This window comes from Marmota marmota, unplaced genomic scaffold (genome assembly GCF_001458135.2).
Source record: "Marmota marmota marmota unplaced genomic scaffold, marMar, whole genome shotgun sequence".
Taxonomy (NCBI): domain Eukaryota; kingdom Metazoa; phylum Chordata; class Mammalia; order Rodentia; family Sciuridae; genus Marmota; species Marmota marmota.
Window position 1 is genome coordinate 18,655,749 of NW_025999869.1, and position 7,718 is coordinate 18,663,466.

Sequence of the window (7,718 nt, forward strand, 5' to 3'; positions counted from 1 at the left end):
ATTGTCATACCTACTTGGCTAATGGCTCCCAGCAAATGATGACCTCTGGAATCAAGTGGCAGGGCAGCGTCATGGTTAGAGACTGAATGTAAGTCTAGTTGGCCTGTGCTAGAATCTTGGCTCGGTCACTTCTTGGCTTGGGTCCTCAGGAAGATTATATGACTTTACTATGGCTCCAGTTTCCTCATCTGTAAAATGGGGTTGATAGTAACTTCTTAGGATTATTGTGAAGATTATCTGAATTAATACATGTCAACCACTTATAATAGTGCCTGGCACATGTTAGGTGCTTATATAAACATTAATTAGTATTGGCAGAACTAGCTGTGATTAGGTTTGGCAGGTAACAGAAGATTCCAAAATAAGCTTAAAATTTCTCTTACCTTCAAGAATTTTAGAGGTGATCAGATAGTTTTCCCTTGGCAGAGACCAAGTTTTCTCTTGTAGTTCTGCCATGTGGGGCTTCCATTCCCAAGGTGGTTACTAGAACTCCATATGTTCAGGGCATTCTATCTAGAAGGAAGGAGGTGGGGGAGAAGGAGGGCTCACCCCTGCTCTTTAAGGACAACTTGCCTGGAGTCTTGGGTAGACCTCCAACTGTCTCTGGTCAGAATTTGTCCATATCTAATGGTATGGGGAAGACAGAAAAATATAGTCTTTGTTCCTGGTGGCCATGTGCTTAGATAAAATGGGGGGGGGGTTTCTGTTACTTGGGTAGAAGTTTGGAATGTAGAATGTGTATTTGGGGCATAATCAGTCATCTCTGCCACAATTCTTTTTAGAATTTTCCCGTCTCCTGAACTCCGGGTATGTGTGTTGGTTGACTTTGGGTCCATTTCTGCAGTGAACCCCACCTAATACAGGATGCTGTGTCTTGTATTTTCCAATCTGGGGAGACATGCAGCTGCATAATCCTGCCATTTGCCAAGTTTCTGAATCTTATACTGAAGAGACTGCTACTGTGCCTGGCAGGTGTGTATGATCCAAGTCTTCCAACTAAAATTTCCAGTTCCTATAGTCAAACCTTGCTCTACATCACAGTCACCTAGGGAACTTAAAAAAAAAAATTACAAATTTCCAGGCCTCATCCCAGACATACTAAATAAAATCTTGGAAGGAACAGCTCAGAAATCTACATTTTAAAACAGATTAATTTAGTCTACATTTAAATTAAGTCATCTCATATGATTCTTAATGCCATTAAAATTCAGGACACGCTGATTTAAAGGTTAAAGCATGTCATAAATCACTGGAAGCAATTTTTCCTCTATTCTAACTAGCCTAACTCACTTTCTTCCAAACATGTGTTTTCTTATCTCTGCCCTTTTGCTTACAATGCTCCCTGACTTAACTTATTGAATTCAAAAGGGTCTTAGGAATCCAATCCCTATTTAAGCCTATGGAATCTTGAGTTCAGTAAGGTTGAGCAACAAGTCCAAGCACACACAGTGATTCGCGATGACTAAAACTGGAGAGGTACATGGTGGCAATATTTGCTGAGATTATCTGGAAAGTCCCCTGCCTCTGAAAATGGAGAGACCAATAAGAGGTTACACACATTGTATTTGGTGGAGTTAGGCAGTCCCTCTGTTGGCTCCACTTTTTCTACAGGTACAAGATTAGATGTTGACTTTCAGAGCTTTGTCCTGGACACACTTCTGTTCTTTCCATACGTCTGTATTATATCATTTGTCCTCACCACCATCATATCCTAATGTCACCTGTCAATCAATATTTTGAAAACTTGTGGGCAAAATGACAGATCTGAGAGTGAAATGCCTTGGTTGCCGTTGGTGATATTTGGGGGAAAATCCTGATTTCTTTGTTGGGGGAGTAACTGTAATTCCAGAAAGTAAACAAACATTCAGGTAATGAAATAAGTAAATATACAGAAAATGAAATAAATAAATATTCAGATAATGAAAAAGATAAATACAACAGGGGAACTACTGTGATCCTTGTTCTGCTTTGTGTAGGACTTCGGGTTCTTGAAGTAGTCAAGAGAATCTGATTTGCTACTTTGCAAGTTTAGGTCATTAATTTTTTTTTTGAAGAGAGAGAGTTCTTTTTTAATATTTATTTTTTAGTTTTTGGTGGACACAACATCTTTGTTTTTTGTATGTGGTGCTGAGGATCGAACCCGGGCCGCACGCATGCCAGGCGAGCGTGCTACCACTTGAGCCACATCCCCAGCCCTAGGTCATTAATTAAATTAATTAATTTACAACAGTTGTTTAAGTGCTTAGAAGGATTTAGCTTTTTAGATATGGAAGTCTGCCCTGTTGGGCATTTAAAATGTTTGAGAAAAATCAAGCACATTAAATTTGTAATTACAGTTTGAAATGTCCAAGGAAATTTGATTAATTAAGGCAGTAGTAAATCTATTAAATGTATAAGGAGGATTAGATCTACTAAGTCTAACAGTTCAACAGTAATCAAACAATGGGTACAAGTGATTGTTCTTATCTTTATATGAAAAGTTACTGGATTTAAAATGAAATAACAAGATTTGTAAGTTGAATTTATAGCCTTTAAGAAAAGTTAGGTTTTATTTTTATTCTATTTTTTTACGGTAAATATTAACCCATGTTAATTGTACTACTTAATGGGTCTCACTGTGACATTTCCATACATGCACATAGGGTGTTTTTTATTTTTTAAATTTTATTTATTTATTTATTTATTTTAAAAAATTTTTATTGTTGGTCACATAGGGTGTTTTAATCATATCCACCCTCCTAGTACGCCCCTCCCCTACCTCCCCTTCCGGAACTCTTCCTAAAAGTTAGGTTTTAAAATGGCCAGCCTGAGCCAGTAGCTGAACACTGCTTTCCATACCCAGGCCTACTCCAGATCCTAACATTGCAGCTTGCTAACTCCCATCCCTGTGGTTCTGCCGGGGATTCCTTGAACTCCAGATAGCAACATCCAAGCCCCCGCCCAGGATTCGCAGGCTGAGCCTATCTCTAACACCTGAATCCTTGCTTCATAAACTAAGCCACCTGTGCCACCCGATTCTCCCTTCCTTTTTCCACACTTGGCACCAACCCCTCATGGAGGTCACTTTCTTCCACTTCCAGTAGGTGTTTAGAATCCTTCCCTGTCCTCTGTTTCACACAGCCAGTGGCTGGTGGTCAGCCCAGGGCACTGCCATTTTTCTTGCCTGAAGTACAAAGGCCTCAGGCTTGTTGCTAGATCACTCGGCAGTGGCGGGGCAAGTGTCAACACGAATCAGACAGGAAAGCCCTCACCACCTTCCCAGGACCTTTCCCCAGAACATCCTGCTCTCTCTTTGCCTTGTTCACCATGACTCAGCTCTGTAGTTCTTCCTTAAATTCTTCAAATAAGCTAAGTTCCTTCCTTTCCAGTTCCCTTTGCTTGGATGCTGTTCTACCTGCTCCTTCCATGACTGGTTCCATCCTTCAGGGCTTGATTTAGATGTCACCTCCCCAGAGAGCCGCCCCTGATTAAAAGGAGTTGGTATCCCCTCACCCCTGCCCACCACCATTCTCTATCCAATGTCTTTTCTTATTAGCATTCAGTATGCTATTCTTCCTGTAGAATATAAGCCCTATGAAGGCAGAAGCTGTCTTGTTGCAGTACTTCCAGGGCACAGATCACTATAGCAGGGACTCAGTAAACAGTTTTTTTTTTCCCCACTCCCTACTAAGGATTGAACCCAGTGATGTTTATCCACTGAGCCACATCCCCAGTCCTTTTTTATGTTTTATTTAAAGGCAGGGTCTTGCTAAGTTGCATAGGGCCTCGCTAAATTGCTAAGGCTGGTTTTGAACTCTTGATCCTCCTGCCTCAGTCTCCCGAGCCACTGGGATTACAGGCATGCACCACGCCACGGCTCTAGGCCCACAGTAAATAGTTTTTACGATACATAAATATATCCAACTAGAGCAAGATATTAAGTAAAAAAAAAAAAAGATACAAAACAGTATGAATCCCGCCATGCACTATGCACTATATGCACTATGGTGCCATGATTCTATTTGTATTTCTTAAAATATGTAAACACACACACACACACATACATCAAGGATACTCAAGAAACTAGCAATTGTGGTTGCCCCTGGGCTAGACACTGTAGGTCAGGAGAGGAGAGGGCTGTGGTTTGGAAGTGTCCCCCAAGGCCCCCTTTGTGAAAAGCTCAGTTGGCAGCTTGTAGCACTACTGGGAGGTGATGGAGCCTTTTGAAGGTGGGGGTCAGTGGGAGGAAGTTAGGTCAACGAGGGCACCTTGCAGGGAATATTTGTGCCCTTCTCCTTCCTGTTTCTCTGCTTCCTGGAGGCTATGAGGTGAGCGGTTATCGTTCCATGCACTACGGTGCCACCCCAGGATCAAGTCAACGAGCCAAGTTACCATGTAACAGAAACCTCTGAAACCAAGAGCTAAAATAAGTCTTTTCCCCTTGAAAGTTGATTATTGGGGGTATTTTGTACAGTAATGGAAAGCTGGCTGATACAGAAAAGTAGGAAAAATTTTAATTTTATAAAGTCTGTCCCTATTTGGATTTTTCACTACACATCTCTATTTTATAATGATAATAAGAATACATCTCCAAATATTGTTATTTTTTACATTTTTCTTAACACTGGGGATGAATCCCAAGAGTTGACACATGCTGGGCAAGTGCTCTACCACTGAACTGCAGACTCAGACCTTTTTAAATTTTTTATTTGAGGTCTTGCTGTAAGGGTCCGGCGAAACGTCGGAGAAAGAGACCACCAAGTGACCACTGATGCAATTGGCAGAAGGGGATTTATTGATCTAGCATGCTAGGGCTCTGTGCCCACTCAAGAAGGGAGAACAGCCCAGAGCCCCGAGCAGGGGCTGAGCACTGCTTAAGTACACTTTTTTTGGGAGGGCGGGGATTTTACATACATCACAGTCTCCTTTAACAAATCATTATACACCGTGGGAAAGTCAAACAACAATTCTTAGACTTGATTAGTACATACATTGGCGGGAACAGGTCAGGCTGGAGTGATAGGTCATTCCTAAGGAGGGGGTTACATTCAAACTGATTGGTCCAGGCCCTGCAATGCCTACATGACAAGCTGCACAGGGTCTTGAATGCTATAAATCAACTAAATGGCCAGTAGGGCATTGTCTTAACTGCCTCAGGAATTTAACCCATGTTTTGCAGTTTAGAAGCAGGTTTACAATGCCTGGTCCTTTACCCTTTAACTTTTACGCTTTAACTTCAATTTCTTTTACCCTTACATTGCTAAGTTGCCCAGGCTGACCTCAAACTTGTGATCCTCCTGCCTCAGCTTCCTGGGTAGTGGTACGTACCATTGTACCTGGCAAAGTTGTAGTGTGTGTGTATGTGTGTGTGTATGTGTTACTGGGGATTGAATCTAGGCCTTGTGTATAATAGGCAAACATTCTACCACTGAGCCACACCCCATTCTCTAATACTATTACTTTTAAATGGGGACTTGGAGTGCCAAAAGCAGGAAAAATCTCAGAATAAAGGACAGTCATTGAAATGGAATAAATTTAGCTTTATGCAAACCCCACAATGTTGTCCTTAATTTCCTCATTCCATCAATGACCTTGAAAATTTCTTCTGTTTGTGATGCTGGTCTGAAGTCTGGCACTTGACAGGCATCCTGACTAAGCATTATGGATGAGCACAAGGACTGAGGACACTGAAGAACTTGGTTGGAATCCCAGTTCTGCTGCTTACTGGCTGTAGAACCATTGACAACCTTGTTTAAACTTCATGTGAAATGGGATGTCAGTACTTCTCTAATAGGACCATTATGGGGATTAAACATGATAGTGTAAATACTTAGCTGCCTCAGTCTAGCTGGGCACAAATCACCCAGCCGCCACAAAGTACTTGTATGTTCAAACAGGAAACTTTATTGCCCAAACTTCATGCACACTCCCCGGGAACTCTCTCCCGCCTACCCCACTCCAGAGTGGACTCCAGAGCCGCCCTATTCCAGAGCCACCCTATTGCCAGACAGCAGGGGTCCATATACAACTGAATACACAGCTTAACATAACCATCATCATCTCAATGGCTTGCTGGCGTCACCTCTCAACCACTCCCTTCTGTCAGAATGCCATGCTGTGGCCCTCAACACTTAGCACACAGTAAGTGCTTAATATGTGGTAGTTATTATTTATACGTTTATGCCCCTAAGATTCTGTTGTACCCTCAGTTCAGATTCCTTTTTTTTTTTTGAGAGAGAATTTTTAATATTTGTTTTTTAGTTTTTTGGCGGACACAACATCTTTGTATGTGGTGCTGAGGATTGAACCCGGCCGCACGCATGCCAGGCGAGCACGCTACTGCTTGAGCCACATCCCCAGCCCCTCAGATTCCTTTGTGTTGGAGGAGATATCATATTGCTAGATGGCAGGATGGTACTACTTATCAGCCAGTTGCTCAGTTTCCACACAGGTTGCTTCCATATCTATGTGATCAGAAATGATTGGGGAAAGTACTTGATTATTTTATTGCATCTTGTCCTCGTAAAGTTGTGACAGAGCTGTGTGTGGTGGTGTATGCCTGTAATCCATGGGGCATGGGAGGTGGAGACGGGAGGATCACAAGTCCAGAGCCTCAGGTTTGGTGAGGCAATAAGCAATTGAGTGAGACCCTGTCTCTAAAAAAAATATGAAATAGGGTTGGGGATGTGGCTCAGTGGTTGAGTGCCTCTGAGTTCAATCCCTGGTACCATATCCGCCCCCCAAAATAAAATAAAACAAAGTTGCGGGACAGAAAAGTGAAAGTCCCAATAGCAGTGATAAAAGTGTGTGCAGATCAGGCAAGTGAAAAGATAACTGTAGAATGGTAAAAAATGTTTGCCAGTCATGTATCTGATGAGGGTCTTGCATTCAGAATACAGAGGTTCCTTTTTTTTTTTAAAGAGAGAGAGAGAGAGAGAGAATTTTAATATTTAGTTTTTTAGTTATCAGCGGACACAACATCTTTGTTTGTATGTGGTGCTGAGGATCGAACCTCGGGCCGCATGCATGCCAGGCGAGCGCGCTACCACTTGAGCCACATCCCCAGCCCAAGGTTCCTTGACTTAAGGTGGGATTCATTCAGATACACCCATCCTATGTTGGAAATATTGTACGTTGAAAATGTATTTAACACATCTTGTAAGGGTAAAAGAAATTGAAGTTAAAGTGTAAAAGTTAAAGGGTAAAAGACCGGGCATTGTAAAGTTTCTAGGCTGCAAGGCCTGAGTTAAAATGTAAAGGATTAGGTATTGTTAACCTGAAATCCCTGTAGCTGTTAGGACAATACTGGAACTGCCCAGTAAATATTCCCACTGACTCCCTGGTTGTCTAATAACCTGGGACTCTGTGTAACTTGTCACGTAGTCATTTAGGCCTTAAAACCAATCAGTTTGAATGTGTACCCTGCTTAGGAGTGACCAATCACCCCCGTCCGACCTGTTCCCACCAATGAATGAACTAATCATGTTTAGGAGTTGTTGTTCAATTTTCCCACACCTCATGATGATTTGTTCTGATGTATGCAAAGGCCCCCCCCCCCCCCACCCTCCCCAGACGTGCTACTAAGCCACTGCCTTGCACCTCTGCTCTGGGCTCTGGGCTGCCCTCCCTTCTTGAGCGAGCCTGCCTGGCAGCCTCCAGCGCGCTGAACTTCGGATCCTCAATAAACTCCCTCCTGCTTATTGCATGAAGCCAGTCTCTTGTGGTCTCTTCCTCCGACG